This window comes from Anarrhichthys ocellatus, unplaced genomic scaffold, assembly GCF_004355925.1.
Source record: "Anarrhichthys ocellatus isolate YVR2014 unplaced genomic scaffold, GSC_Weel_1.0 scaffold106, whole genome shotgun sequence".
In the NCBI taxonomy this organism is placed as follows: domain Eukaryota; kingdom Metazoa; phylum Chordata; class Actinopteri; order Perciformes; family Anarhichadidae; genus Anarrhichthys; species Anarrhichthys ocellatus.
The window spans coordinates 330,897-354,250 of NW_022280136.1; the positions used below are offsets into that span (position 1 = coordinate 330,897).

General features: G+C 47.7%; 1 protein-coding gene across 7 annotated transcripts in view; it reads right to left on the minus strand.

Moving 5' to 3' along the window:
• The window catches only part of LOC116399228 (nuclear factor 1 X-type), a 112,595-nt gene that overhangs the window by 4,099 nt on the left and 85,142 nt on the right, over positions 1 to 23,354 (minus strand). The gene's annotated exons all lie outside the window — the stretch shown is intronic.

A 23,354-nucleotide genomic window follows, 5' to 3' on the forward strand; every position in this document is an offset into this window, starting at 1 on the left:
ACACACACACACACACACACACACACACACACACACACACACACACACACGTTTTACTAAAGGCCTTTGACCGTGTAAAGCGTCCCAAGAACCCTCATCTTTCCCTGCTGCTGACTCCGACATTGAGAGTTACTTGTGTATTCTATAGGCATTGTTTGGATCTGCATCTCCTGTGTGTGTTTACCTTAACATCTATAAGGGCGGGCGGGCAGAGAGCCACCTGCTCCGGCTAGCGTTCTTTGGCCCCCGCTGGATGCCATTCTTCTTCAGATGTGTAATGCGGCCTTGAGGAGGCTTTTTACGGTCGCATCGTACACAGCGTTCGGGCCAATTACCCCTCGCAGCGCTGAAGCTTTAAAGGCCGTCCTGGGCCCGGCCTCCTTAGCCTGAGAGAGAGAGCCCCCCCCCTCCCCCTCGAATCTCACCCGTCCTCTAAGTCCAAATCGGCGTTCTAATCTTGGGTGGCATTAGTGGCAGCGATGTGCCAGCAAAAAAACTACACATGCAACGACAACAAAAATAGAGACAAACAAAAATCATCACTCTGGGTTTCGAGAAAGAGAAGAGGACAGTAGACACACGGGGGATAGAGTTCTCTTCTCTTTCTCGCAACTCTCCTTCCCTCATTCTCAGTCCACTGTGGCGTCTTTCTCCCTAGTCTCCTCTCGCGCCTCGTCCCGTCCCTGCTTCCCCCCATTTCTCTCCCGCGCGCGCTGTCGCTCTCTGCGGAATCCTGGCAGCCATCTTAGCGCTTGGCAGCCATCTTAGCTTTGGCGGTAGCCGTGCATTCCTGCTAGCTGACGGCACACCCACACACACACACACACACACACACACACACTTGCAAAGCACACACTCTTTCTCTCTTGCACTCAGACCCAGTAGTCTTAAAAGATAAAAAGACCTACAGAGGATATGCAATGCAAATGAAGTGAGGATAAAAACCACCGGGACATTTGTCTGCAGTCATGCAAGGGTCTGGTTGTTACGGAAACGAGTTAAATAAAAAAAAACAAGACACGATCACACACACACACACGTAAAGTATATACAGGGAAGTACAGGAATCACTCAAGGCAAGTGAGGCGATCGTAGGATGAACCGAGAATAAACGAAGCTCGAGGCCTTCGGTGGCGCTCGTCCCGACAACTGCAAACAGTTAAAACCGTTTTAAACTTGCCTGCCTCGGAAAAAAAATAATTAAAAAGAACCTCTCTCTCACTCACACACACACACACACACACTGCGTGACGGGTTCTGAGTCAAAAATTGGGGTGCCTGGTTGTCATGGCGACAGGGATGGCACACCGCAGCCCACCTAATGATGAGTGGTTGTCGAAGCCGGCGCGCGCACGTGTGCGTCGCTGTTTGTTCGGGCAATTAGCTGGAATGAAGGTAATAATATAGCCCTGCTGGCACGCGTTCAATGTGCTGTTTTTGTTTTTCTTGGCAGCGAGCGGGCCGCTGCTCCGCTATATGCTATAACTACATCAGTGTTTCTGCATTTTGAAGGTGTTGAATCCACTTCAGTTACATTGTTATCAAGCAGCTTTTTCACAACTTTCCAGTTTTGTGAGCTGAAGCTGACCTCTACGTTGTTACGGGCACACGCTTTACTCTTCTCTATCAAAGGACACGCTCATACAGTGAAGTGGTGGTGCGGCCGATCGATTGGTGCGGCTCTATAGACTTCTGAGGGAAATATTTGGCTATTTAGTCGCTAACGGCTTCCCGCTGCGACTGAAAAGAGAGTCGCGAGAGTGAACCTAAATGGGGGGGCCGGAAAAAAACCCCGAAACAATCGAATGAACGATGCTGAAATGGAGTCGGATGATAATTCTCTGTGGGGTTCGTCGCTTTGAGCAACCCACCCTGACGATTTCGTTGTGATATTTACGCCTTCATAAAGACAAACGCGTAATTCGTGGTACAATTCAAACGGGATCAAAAAGATATTTGTTTCCTCGTCCCGCGCCGGTTCACCCGGAAGGGGCGGGACTCCGCCTCTCTACACAGTGTGTCACCAAATGAGCATTTATTAACATGTTGGTTTGAATACTAGCATGTGCACGGGCGAAACATGGATACACATGCCTTCCCGAAGAACAAACATGCTCTTATATACTCACACACACACACACACACACGTTTATACACGGATGAATCAGCCTTATCTCCTGCACACAGTCGCCCCAAGGCCCCCTGCATGCGCCTCACCAGAGATAATACAGAGCGCGCACACACAGGCCATCAAACACCCCGTGCTATCGCTCTAATCACACACAGAGCGGGTTCATTTTGTTCCTTAGTCGGCTGAATGATATACTCCTGAGTGAGTGTGTACACAAACGGTAACACTGGCCATACATTTATCACACTGCAGATGCAGACGGAGGCTAATAACTCACACCCGGGCTAATGTACACACACTCAAAGATCACACTTACTTAATCGCTCCATTCATCATGCGCACAAGTGCAAAAACAAAAACAAAAAAAACACGGCGCCGCAGAGACACACACACACACACACACAGACGCAAATCATTAAAAGACACTTGAACGTGAAATTGCGCACACATGCTCGGTCGCTCGGTGACGCTAATGGACTTGTGTGCATATTCATTCATAGACGGGTGCGCGCTGCTCAAACAGGCGCCAATTTACCGAACAGCTCGGAGTGTTTGTTTGTGCGCCGCGAGCACACACGCCAGCAGCTTTAATGTGCACTAAGTGAAAGGCAGACAGTAAAAACCAACAATGGAGATCAAATCAAACAGCTCTGGGTGTTAAAAGTCAATGACGGTCGAGGAACAACGATTTTCATAAACGTTTTCTCTTGTTCATTGTCAAGAATATCTTATTCATGTTAATATTTCCCTCGGCACCTCTCCAGCACACACACACACACACACACACACACACACACACACACTGGATGTAACCACTCTCACTGTATCTGTACCGTACACATGTAGCTAGCAGCTGGTTAGCTTAGCATAAAGACAAAAAAACAGGTTGTGGTTTTAAAAAACCCAACTCTGATGTCACTATGATGTCATAGGCAGGGAGGGCCTCATAAATAAAGCTCTATTGAGTGGCATTATGGGATTGAAAATCAGGATGTGTCACATATGACATGGATTCGACCCTTCTTGGTTTAAGCCATACGAAATTACTGGAGCTCCGGTTCAAATGGGGGTAAAATGCTTATTATCGTTTTAGAAAAAAAATGGCGGCGCATCCACGTTTGAATCCTTGCATCTAGAAGGAAAACTACGGTGGCAAAAATGTCCAGGACCGGCAGTAGAAGGCTGCTGTGGTGTATAAATACATGCATCTGCACAGTGTACGTGCGGACTAGACGGCCCGTGACCCTTTTGGCTCTGCGTCTCCGGCTCTAGCCGGCTGCACGCGGTGTCATTTAAGGACAGACGCGGTTCAGTTCACAGTCAAATGATAGGGGCCTCTTCCTCCGGCTGCTCGGGAGCTCCGCGGACAAATCTAGCATTGTTCTCTCCCTCTTCATGTCTCTCTCCCTTTCACTCCCTCATACTATAACCCCCCCCCCACCCCCACCACAATAACTCTGGTCGATACGAGCCGTGGCGTTCAGGTGTGCGGGTCCAAACCCCGTCGTTTCTCTGTGTGTGTATGTGTGAGTGGCAGCTCAGGTTCTGGGTTCAGGTGGGACTGCAGCTGTGGTGTTGTGTCCCGTGTAGATGTAACAGGGGTGGAGGGGGTGGGGTGGGGCGGCACACCCTGATTGGATTACAGTGCACATATGTACAGAAGTACTAAATATAACGGAGCATGTATGGAGACGGATGCAAAGCAGGCAGCGTACAGGCAAACTGCACTGATTGACATATATACACACAGACACACAAAAGTGTGTCTGTGTGTGTGTTTGTGTTTAAGTGTGTGGCTGCGCGGTCTCGCCCCCTCTCCCCCCCCCCACCAGCCTCTGGATAAAGAAACCAAGCAGCCTCCCCAATTGGGTTTCGCTTAAGAGGTTTATCGGTATGTTTATAAACATTCTGACCTTTTTTTTTTTTTTTTTTTTTTTTTTTTTAAATCTTTAATGCGCTTAAAATGTTCCAAACCCCCCCCTAATCCACGGCTATCCCACACAGATGTTCACTCGGCTCTTTTATTGGACTTCATTTCAACCTCTTATTTATCTTCTCCTCCTCCAACACCTCCTTCATCCTCCCTATGTCCCTCTTCTCTTATCACCCCCCCCCTCCCTTTCATTCTCGCATTTTTTTCCGGTTTTAAAAAAAAAAAAAAAATAAATCACTCATCGCCTTCAATCTTCTACCAGCAAAACTCATCTTGGCCTTGGTTTGTTTTTTAAGCCGGTGGTTCTTATTGGACACTGAAGTAGTTGATGGTACAGCAATGCGCATCTGTCCCATGAATGGCCCCCTCAATGTTTCTTTGTGATTTGTTTAGATAATGTTGGAGTTGAGTGTAACGACTTGAGTGTAACGAGATAATAACGTTAGTTAATCGTTAGTACGTCGGGAGTACTGCACACCTGAGTCACCTCTTTCCATTTGCTTCTGTTCTACCTAATCTTATTGGATTATCTTTGTTTCTGACACATTTAGATGGAGGTTTATGGTGGAGTTTTCTGACGTGTGGGTGATGAAGCTTCTCAGTGGTGTTCCTAACGTATTTAAATCTGAAAATTCTAATTTTGGTTTGAGTGAGTATGTTTTAGCGTCATAGAGCTATTTTCCAAAGCCCTTGTAGAAACGTTTTCCCATGTGACCCGCCAAGGCTTCCGCATGATGCTGTTGCTACTTCTATACACACATCCACAGTCAGTGTGTTATCTGCAGTAACTTAGATGGCACAATAACACAAACTAACTGACGCATCCATGCAGTGGTAGTCCAGTAACTCCCGTGTTCTGCGAGGTAAAATGACTGTTTTTGTCAATGGAGTCTGGTGGCTTTGAAAAGCTGCTTAGAAAACAGCTGTTGTTCCCCGTTGGAAAGGCCTGTGCGATGGCAAGCTGAAGCTGTGAAAACATTCAACATATAGCGTTCACTTGAAGCGATATCGATTGTTTTGCTGCTGCAGCAGATGGTGTCGACCTTTAACCCTGTTCCTCATCTATATTATATTGAATTGGTTGTCACACTTTCCAAAATTATAACGATAGCATAGCATAGAAATGCTTTGTTTTCATGCACTCGCTCTACTTACAGTCACGTTTAGCTCTCTCATTTTATAATTCATGGCCTATTCAAGTGTCTTAAGGAGAATATTAACTGGAACTAAAGGTAGAGATGAAATGATTTTTCTTTTGTTCTGAAAATACATAGAGATGGAAGGTGTTTCTGTGCCCAGAATAGGGTCCGCAGGTATTCCCTTCAGGTGCCAACTACCTGTGGTTGAGTAGTCCTTTGAGTGAAATGAGCTGGACGTCTTTAAGTGTCAGCTGTGAAAGTCGCTGGGAGAAACGCTGAGGAAAGTCGCTTCAACGCTTCATTTCCTCGTCCCCTATTAGCATAGGCTACTCTGGAGCATCCTTTACCAAAGGAAAGGAGATAATACGGTCCCACAATTCCTTGCGGCAGCAACATTTAAAGCGGCCCACCATTTGGCCGTCAGTAACATCCGGCGTCCCTGCGTAGCTGAGCGCTGTGGATACACTGAAAACATCCTTCTTAGGGGAGGGATTCAGCCTCGGAGAGGAGTCTTAACATGAATTGCACAGAATTGAGTTCTTTGTTTTGAAATTGTTCTGTTGCTATGGCAACAGCAGTGCATGTAAATGCTGCGGCCGGTATAGCTCCCATGAGTTCTGCTACATTTCTGTCTTTATTCGTTGTTCTCTTCGTGTTTATCAATAACGGCATATGACAGAACACATTCATCAACATCTGGAAAGGAAGCGTTGTGATTGGATAGAGAGCAGCGGACTTTGAGACGATCACCAACCGATCAGGCAGTCATGTGTTTGTTGCGTTAGAAATGGGCTACAACTGAATTTCCTTGTGCATCAATGTTGTTGCATATAGACAACAAATGATCCTTGAACCCTTGAAATAAAGTTGCTCAATTCTCACACCACTGCAGTTGTCTCTTCCTAAGTATAAATCCTCCTTCCTTCACCTCATGACGTTTTCCATTGAGGAAAAGTGGTTACATTTTGGACCGTTCGACCACAGCCCAAGAGGGTAAGGCTGTGTGGATGTAGCCTGCTGCTCGTTAAACTTTGGCAATAAGTGAAGGCGACTCGGATGAGTGGATCAACATTTTTGTCGACTCTCCTCTCAAACTGACTTCCGTGAGTGAATCGACCTGAAACAATAAATAGTTGAAATTACAACCTCCGCCCATCCTGAATATGTTGAGTGGCTTGTATCGCCGCCTGCTGTCTGTGCTCAGGTTCATAATGAATGACTGGCTGTGTCCTAACAGTACAACTGTCCTGTGACTGGAAAGATGGCCCATTAACCGTCAACCGAGCGTTCAAAGACTGTAGGAATAACACTCTGGTTGTTTTGGGATGGATTTTCCCTTGGGCTATTTTTTTCCTGGGGAAGTTTATTTGGCCTCCACGTCCGCGCCCTACCTATTAAACCAGCAGCTTCAAAATCCGCCGGTTCCTCAAACACCTTCCAGTCTTTTGGAGGCGCCGAAACGTCGACTCAAGCCTCCGGTCGTGGATCTTTGTTCCCACGTGCGGTGTGAAAAAGTGACGGCGTCGCCGCTCCGTGTATAGCTCACCGAATGCCTGGCGTGTAACTCCGTGTGACAGCGTGGCGTCGGGCGATGCGATTAATTGTGAAATGTGTTTCTGCTCCGGTACAGTGCCGCGGAGTGTGAACGTGTGGGCGCCACACTATAAATACATCACAGCTACGGATGTGTGATTGCGTCTTACGTTTAGGATTTCTTTTTCTTTTCTGCGCGGAGCACATGTTGAAGCCCGGTTGGAGATAAAGCGCGTAAACATCTGTGACTGACGGGGCCGGGCGGCCGAGTGTGGGAGGGAGGCGGTGCGCTTTTTATTAAAAAACGCAAAAGCGATAAATTGAGAGAGATAATTCCTGTGTTGGGTGCACATCTGTGTTTTTCCATGTGTGTGCGTGGCCGCCTGACCCCCCCACCCCACCCCGAGCCCTGTGCCAGGAAGGAGCAGGTGTGGTGAGGCAGCCCCTGCGTTGCCCCGTTGCCCATCTGCGGGGCCGTCTGTGTGCCGCCTGCGCCCTCTCGGTGCCAACGCCACACAGAGCCAGGGGGGGCAGAGAGAGAGAGAGCGGGGGTGGGGGCAGTTGGACCTGAAGGGATTCAACCATGGGGGGGGCGTTGGGGAGCAGCTGGATGGCTGCCCAGCTATACCCACCCCCCTCCCTCTGACCCCCGGTTCTTTAATCTTTTATCTGTGCCTATGCTGATGAGCTGAGATGTACAGGGAGGGAGATGCGCGTCGATATGAAGCTGCCATCAGAATACACTAGAAACTTCCACCATTTCTTCCCCTCCTCCCCCTAAAACCTCTCTGCCGTTACGTCCAAACTCTCCTGTCGAACTGTACCTGTATGAAGAGGTGCCATAGCTCCTGTTGGCCAGCAGATGGCGCTTGTTGGCAGAGTAGGGAGGGAGGGGAGGGACGAGAGGGGGCACAACGCTGCAACACATGCTAAAGAAATCTGCCTCTTGGAGGGTTGGAGAGAGGAGTGGGGAAGTCGAAAATTCCGACCAACGTATAAAATATACGCGGCTCCAAAGAATTAACTTCGGTGTTCTTCGTACTGGACTTGCAAGTTCGAATATTTCCATTCCAAAAAAAAATAACATATGTCCCTGAGTCCCAGCGGGCCTGACCCCATAGACACACACTGAAAAAAACCCAGACTGGAGACCCCGGCAGGCTGGTTTAAACCGGACCGATGAGTTGTGTGTATCGAGTTTCATGCAAACAGAGCCGAGGATAAAACGTATAGCGCGTATAGAGAAAGACGGGAGCCACCCTGAGCTGCTCCTATGCTTCCCATGTTGTGATATCTGTGTGTGTGTGTGTGTGGGGGGGGCTGCAGGGTCTGGGCATAAGTGGGGAATGGGGGATCATGTGATGCCAGTCTTTTGCCAGGGAAAGGGTGAGAGAGACAGGAGAGGGGGGGGCAGGGTGTAGGGAGAATGGAAGGCAACAAAAATAAAGAGGCAGACATAGAAAGTGGAGACAAGAATAAAAACAAGACAAAAAAAAGAGATAGAGGGAAAAAAGGGAGATGGGGGGAAGAAAGAGTGATAGACTGAGAAAGAGGGGGAGAGGGAAAGTGAGAGGAGGGTGGGAGGGGGAGGACTGTGAGAGCTGTGGGAACATTTTGCCTCGCCAAAAAAGACGTGAGAGGAGAGAATAAAAAGGGGGGAACGAGAAAGAAAGAGAGACTTGTTGGCAGAGCAGAGGAGGAGAGGGTATGAGGGGGAGGGGGGAGGCAGTGTACAGGGGGCACCAGCTAGGGAGCGGGGGGCGATCAAACCCAGCACTGCAGGGGAGACGGGGGGGGGGAGCAAACACACACAACACCAGCAGCTTTGTAACAACAGACAGGGAGATGGCGGCGACCTGTCACTCACACCACGACTCTGAGCTGACAACGTGAGCTTGTGAACTTTCCGGCTGGACGTTCTTTGACCATTCCTCCCCCGGGTCACTCGTCCCCCTCCGGGACACAATTTGCAGCACGAAACTCGCAGTTGACTTCGCTTCCAGAGCAAGTGAGCCGCTCTGCTACTTCAGTCAAGGCAGGGACACTAACAAGGCCAAGGAGAGGGATGGGTATCGTTAGGACTTTAACGATACTTGTACTCTTATCGGTACTTTTTATTGGTACTATCGCTTTCTAGTCGCCCCGCTACTTTGTGAACAACAAATCGGCGCTGAGAGCGGCAGGAGGACAGCTAGTTAGCCGCTAGCAGCCGGTGAGCGGCACATGTCCCACTTGGCTAAATAAGGGAGCTAACGGCTAACGTTAGCGGAGGTTGCATCGAGTTGCATTGGCATGCGTTCAAGCTCTGCCTCAGTAAAAATGAGTTTTGGGCAAAGGTCATTTATATAATTACAAAGTTCTCATGTGTTGAAATGTTTCTCTACGAGAAACTGGAATAAATACAGCTGTTTGAAGATGTGTTTAGTTATACGATGATCAGATATGTCTGTGAGGTTTTTGTATCACGTCCTCACCTCTGTCCATATTCTGTCTACGTGTTAATTGTTCAGTTCCTCTATATGCCAAAAAAATAAGAAAAAAAAAATATCAAAAAGTTAAAACAACTCTAAATTGTTAAATCAAATTTTAAATTCTAAAATTGGGGGCGTACACATAAATGTACTGATAGTAGTTGTGGTGGAGCTGGACAATGTGACGGAAAGCTTTTCCAATATTAGTGTATATCACAATATGGCACATGCATGCCTAAGCAATGCATTGTCTCCACTCTTAAGCATCGGAGGAGACCAAACTCTTCATGAGCGTTGATCAAAAAACACAAATGATAATAAGTAAGAGCGCTCTGAGGGTTTAATATCATGAGCATGTTTGCAGCGCTGCCATCACGTCCTCCTCTCCCATTTGAACATAATGTGAACAGAATATCATTCTGATTAGAAGACAACGTGGTTTTGCATCCCACTCTACTGACGGGGTCTGATCCCGCCTGGGACCGGGGAACGGTTTATTTTGGGTTTTGTGAACTATGCAAATAAATGCTCCCAAATCTATCTGGGGCTTGGAGGACGTGTTTTACGAGGGCCGTAAAAACTCCACACAGGCACATAAAGCCGGCCCGTAAAAATAATGTGTGCTCTGCATAAATGCTCATTTGGACTAATGAATTAGGGGAGCGATGAATGGTTGTGTAAAAAAAAACAACCACATCCTCCCTGGGTGTTGCCAACGGAGGCGTGATGTATGACGGGCATAATTTGTGAGGTGGTCTGCGTGTCCCGTTTCTTTCTTTTATTTATTTTTTTGCCATTTGCTGAGTTTATACGCATCTCAGCGACTACTTTACAGCGTGTGCGTGCTGCTCGCCTTTAGATCTTTTAGGTCGGTGTCAAATAAGGACACGCGCGCACGCATACACACACACACACACACACATGGGCACAAACGGTGGCTAAACACCGACGAGCGCTGCGGTAAACTTGGGAGCTGATCTGCAAACATCCTCCCGAGTTGGTTGGTGGGGGCGCCCCCCCGGAGTAAATCACAAAGAGATCCAAAGTGGAACAGCCAGATCTGCATACCTACAGCATGAACTGAAGACTTATTCTTCCAGCTGACAGAGAGGAGGAAGAGGAGGAGGACAGAGAGAGAGAGAGAGAGAGAGAGAGAGAGAGAGAGAGAGAGAGAGAGAGAGAGAGAGAGAGAGAGAGAGAGAGAGAGAGAGAGGAGCAGATGAGGCCTGAGAGAAAATAATCAGCCAAATGAGGGCACAGATAGAAAGGCCACCTTTGACCACCAGCTGTCTGCGAGTCGCCCGCCCAGGCTGCGTTTGTCAATCTGTGTCCCCGGGTGAACCCTTTGGCCCGAGGGGTCGGCGGCTGCCAGGGCCGCGGCGGCCTTTTTGCGTCCGTCTCTTGGGGGCAGACAAGGTGACGTGATGGCTGACAAATGCTCCCCGGGCACCGGGGCAACACGATTAAGGCGAGTCCCAGGATCCGGCTGCAGCCACAGGCCTGACACGATCACGCCACAGAACACGGGCTGACACGATCATGAAGACGGAACAAGTGAATCAACTCGCACGTGGACGTCGGACATGCAGGATTGGCCTAGTTGGGACAGCTTATGGCTCTCTCCCCTTGGTCGAGCTGATAATTGGAGATTTATTCCGACCATCTATCAATCCATCTATTAACTTATTAACCAGGATCAAAAGCCCAGAGCCCCCCCCGCGCGTTTTCATCGTAATCGACGCGGCGAAGAGAGATTAAACTGTCGACAATCCACTTAAGCCAGTTCAAAAAAAACATATTCGTCAATGAGTTTGACCGACCCGGGTCTTATTATCTCCATGCACTTCTAAAATCTGACCCTGTTTGAAAAAAATAAATAAAATATAACCGAAACAAAACGGGCCGAGAGTGAATCACGGAGAGAAAAGACTTTGAAGAGAGTGGAAAAAAAACGTTTTTTATGCAACAAAATAAGGAAGTATAATTAGGTTAAATAAAGTAAAATAAGCTCACAATACAGATATTGTTCTTTAACGACATCGGGCCTGATAATCACAGCTGATGTGTTTAGATAAACAAGGCCGGTGCCATGCTATCAGTTTCACGCATTACACACATACCGGTGCAAAATGACTATCAAGTATATTAATGGGACAGTGTGTAGGAATTAGGGGGATGTGACGTGGTCCGCCACGTTGCGCGTCCATGTTTCTACGGTAGCCCAGAACGGACAAACCAAACACCAGCTCTATAGTGGTCCTTTCGCCTGTTTACGTTACCTGAGGGCCACCGACGTGCTTTGTAAAGGGAAACGTGTTCAGTTGGATGCAATGTGCAACCTCACCACTAGATGCCACAAAATCCTGCACACTGCTCCTTTAAATTTGAATGGGAACCCCCGTCAGTGTGCTCTGCCTCTGCAAAAAAAATTAAATAAAAATAAATGCCAGTGCCCTGCTGCTGGTGGCTCTGTGCTATAAAATGGAGAGGATGTTCACGTCGAGGGGCCCGACCGGAGGAGCCTGCATCTGTTTGGCGGTCGCTCAGAAACATCTAGCGTTTCACACTACGGCTCGGGGATCTCTGGCAAAGGAAGCTCAGCCAGAAGTTTATGAAAAACAGAGCGAGAGAAGGAACCAGGAAGGAGAGAATAGCAGGGGAGGGAGAGAGGGAGGGAGGGGGGGAGTGATGGAGCATGAAGGAGAAGAGAGGAATGAGCTAGATGACATGAGAAGACAGGAAGAGAGATAGCGAGGAGGAGGCTGGACGGCTGAAATGAGAAAAGGAACCGGGTTCAGATGATGATGTGTGATGTTTTCCATTCTACTTGGTGTGTGTGTGTGTGTAAATGTGTGTGTGCGCGCAGGGGTTCTCCTGAGGCCCCCGAGGAGCCTGAGGGGCCCCGCCGGGTTCTGTGAGTGGATTCAGGTGAGGAACAGGTGGGACTACACATCAGAACTGTGACTGTGTTGAATTACACACTGTGGACAAAGGACAAAGAACTATGAGTCAGTTCAAACGTGTGCACGAGGACGCATGACCGGGCGTGTGTTCCTTGGATTAACATGTGACAGGCAGCCCTGCCTTCAGTCAAGCCCCCCCCCCCATCCTCCACAACAAACCCGCTCCTCCCCAGGGCCCCCTCCCACTCCACCGATCTCTGGTTTGGACTCCGTCTCAGCTGACACCACGCCTGCACTGTCTGCCTGCTGTCAGCCTCGCTGAGAAAACACTGGGCGATTTATAACCACAACACAGGGTGCGTACGGCTTTCTGTAACATCTTGGTTTGCCTGGAACACGACAAGGAAACGACCCGGTCTTTACTGACTGGTGTCATTGCTGCCTCGCGCCTGTTACAAACACATTTGGGTCTTTGCAGACGCAAATGACGTACTGATTATGCTATTGCTAACGTAATCAATGCCATTTAGTTTGGCTGCTTTTAGCGTATTAATGTTTTGTAATTCGAGTACATTGTGTTATTTTTATTTAATGTCATTTAAAATCTTCCCGGTTTACATGTGAGGTCAAATGTGTGAACCAATATTTCATAGTACATCTGGTATTCACTCTAAATGTGTCACATATTAGCAAGCTAACATCAGCTACTGTTAGTTAGCTAGTTCCGTTAGCTCAGTAACAGCACACTAATATTCACTGTTATTCAAACTATGACTATATTCCGAATTTGATACGGGTCATGTTAACGGCATATTCCGTTTAAGGCTGCAACTAATAATTATCGTCATTGACGAATAATCGATTAGATTCGATTAGATTCTCAGTTTGTAGTTTGGTCAGAAAATGTTGAATCAGTGTTTCACAAAGCCCAAGATAACGTCCTCAAGAGTCTTGTTTTGTCCACAACTCAAATATATTGGAGTAAAGAAACTATGTCAAATCCACATTTAAAAACCAGAGACAAAAATGTGTAGTGTACTGTGTTTGTGTACAAATATACGAGTATTGAAATCTTTAGAGCATAAACCACAACACCGGAACGCTTGAACAACCCCTGGAAAGAATTGAAAATGTAATTTGCTTTAGTCCTCTGTGAATGTCGACCCTTCTCGACCCAGACTGAATGTAATAATCCCCGCCCATCTGGTATCCGAGGCAGGTTAAAGCACGCGCTTCATTTCCATATATTACTTACGCTGTACATACTATCCCTCACAGCTCGGATTTAGAAAAAAAAGAAACTACTTCTTGATAGTTGAGGGCTTTGACCCCAGAGGGCTGCCATCTTTCTGCATGCGGCCCATTAGTTCCACTGTTTTTGGGAGGCGTGTTCATCCGATAAAACAATCCAGGTATTTATTTATTTATAAAGGGTTTAGGTCTGGATCCACCGGTGGACCCTCCTCAGCGAGAATGTGCACTACACTCAGGCCTGCAGCGGGGAGGTGGCAGCGTGTTTATTTTACTGTGGGCCATCATTATCTCACGCTGCAGAAGGAGAAGCTGGAAACAGATGCTTGCGGCCCACTCGGCTGCAACAGCGCGTCTGGCTGGGGCCGGGGGGAGAGGGGGGGGGGGGATTTAGAAGATGCTGGGGTCGGAGGCATGAGATCGAATCCCGGGGACGGAGATGGAGCCGAGCAGTATTATTTCCACGGCTGGTGACGGAGTAAAATAAGGAAGCCGGGGCCGCGGTGAGGCCGGAGTGCCGGGGCTCCGCCTCGACACTCCTCGTCCCCGAGAGAAAGATTGTTTTTGCGACGGTCATAACACAGAGGGAAGCCGTATCAGTTCAAGATGCTCGTGCCTGAAAGCTCAACAAACACTGGCGGCGGAAGTTTTCGCTGAGCCGCGTGGCCTAAACACACTGCTGCGGAGAGAAGGGAGACGGGTGAGGCGGGCGGGAGAAAAATGAAATGGCGTCTCTGTTGGTTACAGTTGCGAGAGAGCGGGATCTGCTGCCTTTTTTTCCAGACTTTAATCGAAAGCAGAGACGCTGCGCAGTGGGAAAAAAAAAGCGTGACGAAAAAAGCAAAGTTCACATGAGCTAAAGGCAGAGAGGGGGAGGCGAGGGGGGGGAGGCAGAGACAGACAAACAAACAGATAACTACTGACGAGCAGCTGCACTTCACTGAGAGAGAGAGCGAGGGAGAGAGAGAGAGAGAAATGGAAGGAAAGAGAGGAGGAAGAGAGAGAGAGAAAGGAAGAAAGAAGAAAAATGGAAAGTCCTCCTTTTAGTGCGGCATGGAAAATATGGTCCTCATTTCATGATTCAATTCCCTCTCCCTCCCTCTCTAACTACCCCGTTCCCCCTCCCATACTCCCTTGCTCTCTTTTGCAGCTGCAGCCGGGGTTGTAAAAGCCTGTTAAAACAGGAAGACCAGTAAAACGCATCGGAGAAATAGCAGGAGGGAGGTCAGGAGCAACTATGACAGCGTGAAGACTCGATAGAGGAGAGTAAAAACGGAAAAGTGCTTTAAGCTTCAATTGTTGTAAACTTTACAGATGTGTACTGCTTGGGCGTTGACAAGTTTCATTCATCTTTGGCACAAACAAACTAAGTTGATCAGATCTTACCAAACTTCTGAGGGTGGGGTTTTTTCTTAACCAAATTTAATCTCACATCTAAGATCTTGTCGTTCAAAGTCTCTCAACTTTCGCGCGGCATCTGCGATGGAACTTCCTCTGCTGACTTTTGCCAAGAGACCACGTCCATCCCTCACTTTAATCTCCAACTCATCTTCCCTTCATCTTCTCCTCATCCCTCCGTTGCGTGTGCAGTAAGACACAACGTTTCAAAGCCCCTTTTAAAAAAATGAAGTGGCGAGCGGTACGATGGCCGCATTCTCTGCGACCCTGTAAGGGGGGGGAGACTCATCCCGGCTTCGCCTCCCGTGTCTTCCCCTTGTACAGGCCCTAATCCCGGCGGCTTTACATCTTAAAAACTTTCTCTCCCTACCGGCTCAGGGCCAGGGAGAAATTAAAAATGTTGCCCTAAGACGCTGAAGAAGAAGCAGGCTTTTTCCACGGGAAACAAACGTTAACCCGCTGACACTGCACATCTCGTAACGCCGAGCGTGTCCCTGCCACCGGCTCTGCCTCCACATGCTCTTCCCATGTTCGTCCGTTTCTGTTTTTTTACTCCACTATCCGTGGACGTTTTCTTTTTTCCCCTCCACCTTCCCCCACTTCGTCCTCCTCCGCCAGGTCGTACCCAGCTCTCCTCCTCCGCAAACTCGCTTCCCCTCCCTGCTCACATCACCAAGTCACGCCAGGCAGTTCATTATTTCAAATTTACGGCCTGTCTCTTTGGCCTGTCTCGAGGAGGAATAAAAAAAATCGCTTTGGTTGGTGTGGTGATCTGGGGCCAAAGCCCCCCCCCCAAAAAAAACCTCCTACACTTTTACAGTCTTATATAAAGTCATATATAAAGCCATATCAAATTTAATTTATCAAATTTAATTACTTTGCGCACACACACCTCAACTCAGCAGACGCGGTACAAACACACACTAAACTGCCCCCTTACTACTAACTCAATGTGTGCTGGTGTTTGGGGGGTAAAAAAGAGGCCGAGGATCATTCATCTAGTGGAAAACTTGACCACATTAAAGTAACGCATGTGAGCGCTCCTGCTATAAAACCCAAAATAGATGGCGACATCATGTGTGTGCATGTGGAGGAGTACCATGAGTATGTCGGCGTCCGTGTGCGTCCGTATTGAGTGGGCTGCGTTTTAAATGGATCAGGTTCTGTGGTAATACAAAATAATGACGGTTTGCGCTACATTGCGGCCCTCAAAGCCTTGCTATCCCTACATGCTCATAGGCCCTTTGGGGATTTCAGTCATTTGAAAATATTTTAAAGAGGCCCGATTGCCTGCCCCCCCCCCCCCCCCCCCCGGCTCAGGGAAGTCTTAAAACCCTGCGGCTAAATCCCGGGGTTATGTAAGGTAAAGCCCTAAATCTCACCACGCCTGATGTTACATATTACTGTAATTGCAAAGGGGGGGGGGAGGAGAAGAAGAAAACATTGGGTGGAGGTGAAGAAATGCAGAGAAAATGGACTTTTGGGGGCTTTCGGAGGGAGGACAGAAGAGGAAAGGAAATGAGCGAGGTGTGAGGGGATGGATGGAGTTGTGGAAAGAGGGAAGATGGAAACAGGAACCGATCGGGGGGGGGGGGGGGGTGATGAGAGGAGTACTTCTATAACACACCGGGGCCCTGATGTGTACTCTCTCACTCTCTTTCTCCTCCGTTCGGTGACACTCTTCCCTCTCGGCAGACAGAGCGCACTCAAAAAACAAAAAGAAGTCTGCATTTATCATCCGTCCACCGTACATCGTCCGTCATCTTCCAACCCGAAACCTCTGGGGGCAGATAGAAACCGGCCTACACATGTAAACACGAGCCCGGGAAGACGTTAAAATAGAGCACCATTAAAAGAAAACCCCACCGTGTCAGTTTTAACTCCACTATTTCTTCACGGTTTGCATGCGCGTGTTTGCCGTGCGTGCGTCTCTCTGCATGTACGAATCGGAGATGTGTGTGGAGGCGGGTAAGGAGGTTTAACATTATGATCGGGGGTGCATGATGCAATGCAACGTCTGAAGATGTAAACGGGCTTTAGAGTCGCTCGCATGAGGAGTTCCTGTAAGAAAGGGAGCCTTTTACAGCTTGCGGCGCCTGGAGGCAAAACGCAGTCTGAGGTACTTGACTGTGATAGTAAATGTTAAGCATCTCCTTCCAGTCTGCCAACGCAAAATGTACACAGGAGCTGGTTAGTTTATTTCACAGGAAAATAAATATCATGCATGTCTGTCTATAATATCATCACTTCATCATTTTATAATTAACATGAAAAGTGAAGGGATCGCCATCGTCCTGAAAGGAACATGAGCTTCTGTACCAAATTACACGGCAATCCGACCAATAGTTGTTGAGACATTTCACCCAAAACCACAGATGTCATCCTCATAGCTGCGCTAGAGGAAACGTTTGAAGATCACTGGTATCATTAGGATGTTTCCTGTTGGGACCATGAATGTCTGTACAAAATTCCAGGGCAATCCATCCAATAGTTGTTTCAAAACAAGCGGCGATGTATGCAGACAATCACGAGCCCTAGCGGCCGGGGGCCAGTTAGGAGCAGTGAGTCGGGAGTTAAGAGCCAGTCAATGGCAGAATAAAACAAGCAATAAAAGGTGTTTTGATAAAGTGTGGGTCACCGCAACCACAAGAGTTCCTTGAGCTTGCAGCTACAACTGGGCACCCAAAAATATTATGCAGTCTGCTGCAGCAGAATGGCAGCTTAGCCGTGGACGGACACAAAGGTGTTTGATCCCTCATTCGCCCACCCACGCATGCGACCGATCACATGATTCTCCCATAAAAAAGTGATGTAAGAGCTGAGTTCAAGTCCACAGAGAACAGACTTAAAAGAAAGCCCATGGGAATCCTCCCCATCGTGGGACCCACACATCCTTTACAGCCATGTAACCCAGTCTTTTGCTTTGCCCATTAAACATCATAATGAAATCAAGCCTGCACTACCACTGGCACCAGGGACAGGATTATACCTCGCCCTGGATTAGAGGGCCGTCAGCAGTGCAGACCCGAGGACGGACGGAGAGACTGAGTGAAGAAGAGGGTTGAAGGAGGGGTGGCTAAGTGCCGCTCACGTAGATCACTCACACCGTCTGTGGCATTGGCTGCCGTCCAACAGGAGGCCAGTCAACAAAGGGGACTGTGAAGAAGAGGAGAGTCTGAATGTGCTCTTGCTGTGTAATGGCTGGGGATGGCAGGTAAAATGAGCTGCCGGGTTTGTGCTGCTGCAGCGTACAAGTCAGGAGATCAGTGGAGGTTTGTGTCAGACGGCACAGGACGAACTGACAACAGACGGACTGCGGAGGCCCGACTGAGGGATCGTCGCGAGAGTTGATGTTACTGGTTAGAATCTCTAGAGATGGCTGAGAAACTTCGAGTCAGTAAATCTCTCTAAATGAGTGAGTGAAGGATTCCATATGCTTCATGTGAACTTCTTAAAACACACTACAATGCGTCCTTCATCCACGTCTAAAAAGACAAAAGTTGTTCCGAACTACCGCACTAACTGTAGCCAGTTGCTCAGGCCAGGAACTATACTTAAACTTCACCGTTTTGGTTCAGTACCACTGCTCTCATAGCACGGTTTTCAGCACAAAAGCTCAGATAAACCCATTGTACACTACCTATGTACACTACCTAGCCAGTACCAGACGGGCAAAGCTAGCGACTAGCTGGGGAACACCTAGCATTTAACATTTAGCAGTTATAGAGGCAGATACTTCCCTCAGGAGATGATGGGGAACAAAAACCGAGCTACGAGAAGAGTGAATGCGGGACTTGCATCAATCAATAGATCCATGGATGTATAGAGAGAGCAGGATAAGGCGTTGGAATCGGCGAGTAAAGCAAAATAAGTTAAACTTCCAGTATAAAATTTCGATAAAATCACCCGGATCTTCAAAAGATTTTCCGTATCCACAAGCCCATAGAGCATGCGCAATAGAGTTACCTTTAACCCCGCCTCCCAGCCCTCGGTCCAGCCTTGGTCTGGAGCTCATTCACATAAATCGAGGGAGGAAAATAACTGGTTTGGGCTGTTACAATCAATATTGCAAAACTAATTTCTTATCAGATATATCTGCCCAGCTCTGTTCCTCCTCATCTTGTGCATCACCCTGAAACTCAACCCTCTTCTTCTTCTGCTCTGTCTTTTCCACTAGAACTCCTGCCAACATGTGATTTCACTTATCTGTCCAGTGAAATTAGAGTGGAGACGAACAGACTAATGGTCATCTCACTGTCTCCTTCCCTCCTCTCTCTCTCTTCACAGTGGCAGGGCTTGATGAAAGGACCCGTGTATTTTTGCTTAAGTTTCAAATTCCGCTGCCCCGAGAAAAAAAAAGTGCAGATGTGGGCTGTGCGCCACACCTACACAAAAATGCCGGAGTGAAAAAATAAAAACGAAACAGTGCGGACAAAGAGAGGAGCAGAACGATCTGTAGCTTCCCCCAGCTCGGCTTGTAGACACAAGGTGAACTCCTATTTGTTGCATGATGTCTTTCGATCAGGAAGTGGTCCTCTGGCTGGGTATCGAACACGGCAGACAGCGTGAGCGGAGGAGCGAAGTTTTTCTCTTCTCCATAGACTCCAAAGTTTGCCCATGAGCTTGAATGCCTCCTGTAATGCCCCATGTTGTGCTCACACGCCCACCAAGTGAAAGATCAGTCATTAGAGTTAATCACCACCTCTGTAGTATTCCCAGATGTGCAAACATGCTGAGCCAGCACGGTCGGGTCACGAGTTGCCAGATATCCTCTCCTGTCCGAACGACATCCTCTCCTGCATTCTATTGGTTCTGCAGAGGGTCTGGTGCTGTCTTCAAGGCACAGTCATGGTGATCAGAGAGCCCCACTGTGCTCTGGTCTCTCTCTGTCATCTCCTCTCGATCCCTTTGGGGCATTTATGAGCCCCGGAGACACAGTCCAACATCTGCGGCAGCCATCATCCCTCGAGTTAAGGGTCATAAGATGTCGAGACCGGTTGGAACGGCTGTGATGTGGGTTTTTCAGAAAAATGAATGTAATACAATCTATTCTCAAGAGATGGAATTTCGCGTTACGAGCAAACGCTGGCGTTTGGGCAAAATGTGGTTTGTTTTTTTTCCCAAATGCGTTCAAGTCGAGTGAAATCTCAGCGGGGGAAGATGATTTTTTGGCTGAAACAATTCGTCCCATGAGAGGGCCAACAGACAGCCAAACAAGCCGGATCCATTCTTTGGAGCCAAGAGAGTTTGCTAGTCCACAAATGTGAAGAATATATATTTTCTGAATGTTTTCCTGAGTATAAATTACTCTTATGAGATGAACAGAAAAATATGTACATGTGAAAAATTGAATATTTGGGCCATCTGGACTTTCCCTGAGTGGTGTGCACGGGGGTTTAGTTAGACCGATACTCTGTAAATTATGTTTGGAAGCTTTCTTTAGCCTTTTGAAAACAAAAAATGTTAAGAGAAAAGTGTCAGTCTGCTCTTACATAACTGGTAATTTTGAGAATTTCTGGCAAACTATCTTAATACCCACAGTAATAATCAAGCGTTACATCCAAGGAGACTGCAACAGACTAGGTAAGTCTTGTTTTTAGCCTAGCCGAATGCTGGAAATGCCTTTTGCTACTGAAGCAGTTGTTGACCACTTGCGGCCCCTACTGGCCGGTTCAAATGAGTGAGAAGTTAACGACGGTATAAAAACGGTCAATAAAATCGTTTTATTCAAAAACTGTGAATCACTGCAACCACGAGAGTTCCTTGAGCACACAGTCATAAATGAGCACAACAAATATTAGGCTGATGAGTCCAGTAGTATGCAGGATAAGCCGTCGACAGACAAACTCCCCACAGGCCTACACTTGGCGGATATAACTATATCATTATTCTATTTTGTGGGGTTACAGGTTACGTTAAACCACACAAGGGTCGGCCGTGGATGCTATCCAGGAGTTTGGGCTAATATTAGCAGCTGTATTGTGTCTTTATTTGTATTTGGGGAAGCCAACGCTACCCGCGATCGTCAGTTAATTCTCATCCGAAAGACATTTTCACTTTATGGCAATTCAGATAAAAAATAAGAAGGTGAATGTGAAGATTCTGACTTTTTGGCCTGAGACATGCAGCTTCATCCCAAGTATTATAAATGTATGCAGCCAGTGTGTGCATATTTAAGATTCTCGTTTTAAAACAAGTCCGGTAGAAATAATAAAAAGTCACCTGGTGACAGTGTTTTCAACCAACTCAGGGGGCTAACGTTAGCTTAATTAGCTAGCGAGCTACAGCCAACAAAATTTGCTTCTGATAGCTATCCTTTAAGCCGACATATACATTGTCTTCCTCTGTATGAAATCAAGGACTTTTTGACACACATCCCCCAGAATTTTGATGAGAAACGGTCACAGTTATCGTAAGCTGGTCACAGTTATCGTAAGATGCATATTTGCAGAACATGTACGACAATAATTCAGGGGAGCGGGGCTTAGTGAACGCCCAATTGTTGAGTTTGGTTACAAAAACGAATTGCATTGAGTCCTTGAATGCTCCAGTCCTGGTTCACAGCCCTCTGAAGGAAAACTTACAGCAGGAAGTACCTCACCAATGGTAACCCCACTGGGATCGTAAGATGAAAAGGGAAAGAAATAAAAAGTAGAGGGAGGAAAGACGGAGAGGAAAGTACGGGGAAGAGATTGGGGAATGGCTACTAATGCATTCTGCAGAAACTGGCTCCTGAATGTTCCTGTAATTGGTGCGATCTGAGAAGTCTGATCTTTCCATTCCACTTCTCCCCGTCTTTCCTTCTCCTCTTCCCCATCATGTAACCTACGGGAAGTATGTTGGCAAGGTTGGATTTTCTTTCCCTAATTCTCTGTCTCCTCCATTTAGAAAACCAAGAGTCCAAGAAGAACCACAGAATGGGAATAGTAACACCGAACAAGAGTGCAAAACAACTCTGACCTCGAAGGAAAGGCCCTGATTATTCAGATCAAAATGTTGAGTCAGCACGGTAAGTGAAGGGCAAAGCCAAGATCAATGTCGGTGAAGAAACACAGGTGGCAACTTCATAATCACCGCCTGAGAGATTTTCCATATGGGCTCCACTTTTAAACTTCCTTAATGTGCTGCTTACATAGCCAGCAGTCTGTACTGGTCACCCAGCTGCAGTAGACTTCCTCATAGGCACTGATCCAGGACTGTAGGACTGCAGCCCGGTCCGTCTTTCAGGTCCGGTTCTCTGTTATCTCCTAACTACCTGCCTCTGCAGCCCAGAGTTGATCTTTATAAAGTCTCCCGATTTTAGATTAACTTTAAAAAAATGTATTTAACAGTTTCCACATTACATAAATCCCAGTTAAGTATACTGTACTAACGAGACACACCTCCCAGCCTTCCTCTGAGGGTCGGACTGAGAGGGCCCCCCTTAGGCATGAGCACCTCTAAGACCTGTGGCTTTACAGCTGAAACAGAGGCGATAAGCCTGCTTAGCGGAGCAGAAAGGCTACCTACACACCACTCTCAGCAGAGGACGCCACGACTTACGTGGCTTATTCACCATATATATGATCCATTCATGTGTGTGATAAGCCAGTCCACAATGAGCCACACTTGCCTTCCCACGCTGAGGGAGCTGGGGGCTAGGGAAGGGTATTGGTTGAGGTGTCTGGTGTCCATACTGAGTCTGGGTACCAATCATAGACTGTATATAAGAAGTGGACGTAGTCATCGTGACATCAGCTGGGGTCCACCTCTCTACAGTCTGCATTAAAATAAAAAACATTCGATATGTGAGTCTGGATTGTGTGATGTTTGAGCTTGCGTGCCTGCAACTCTAAGTGGATCTCCTCTCTCCATAAAGGATCATCCAATTCCAAACAAGCCAGCCTGACCTCCGGCTCAGATTCTGTCCCCAATCAAAAAAAAAAAAAAAGCACAACCTCTTTGTTTAATCCAGCTCCATAATCACAAACTCTCTCGTTCACATCAGCCTGGCCTCGCTGGCCCTCAGTACAGAGTGTACAGAGTGTACAGAGCAAATGAATATCTCCGCTGATTAAATCATTAAGGAGCTTTTTTTTTTTTTTTTTTTTATAAAGCCCTGTCCGCTAAATTTGCCTCGGTTGCCCCTCCCCTCTGCTGCTGTAGATCTGGAGTTAGTGAAGGGGATGTGGTGGGGGCGGGGATTAACTTGTTTGGGCTGTCCGCGAGCTCAAACGCTAAGCGCTCAATCACTCAATCACCGGGATCCACACGCTGGCGGGGACTTAGCCTCGCAGATCCCGCTGACATTGGCCGCGGTCGGACTCACCAGCTGACCTGACGCAGCCTGCCGGCGATCCCGTATCTCTAACCGTGTCGCTGGGTTGACCAATTTTCCATCACTATCAACAGCTTGCCGCGGGTGATGATATCAAACAGAGAGGGGGGGTGGGCAGAGAGGTAGAGGCAGTAGGTGCAGGATTAGAGGCTGTCTTTGTGTTTCTCTACTGTACGATTTTTTGAACTGTAATACCCCAGAAGAGACAAAAAAAACGGGGAGGGTGATCCAAATTGGCAGACTGTTCGAACTAAAAAGAGACTTTGGGGATTTGTCAG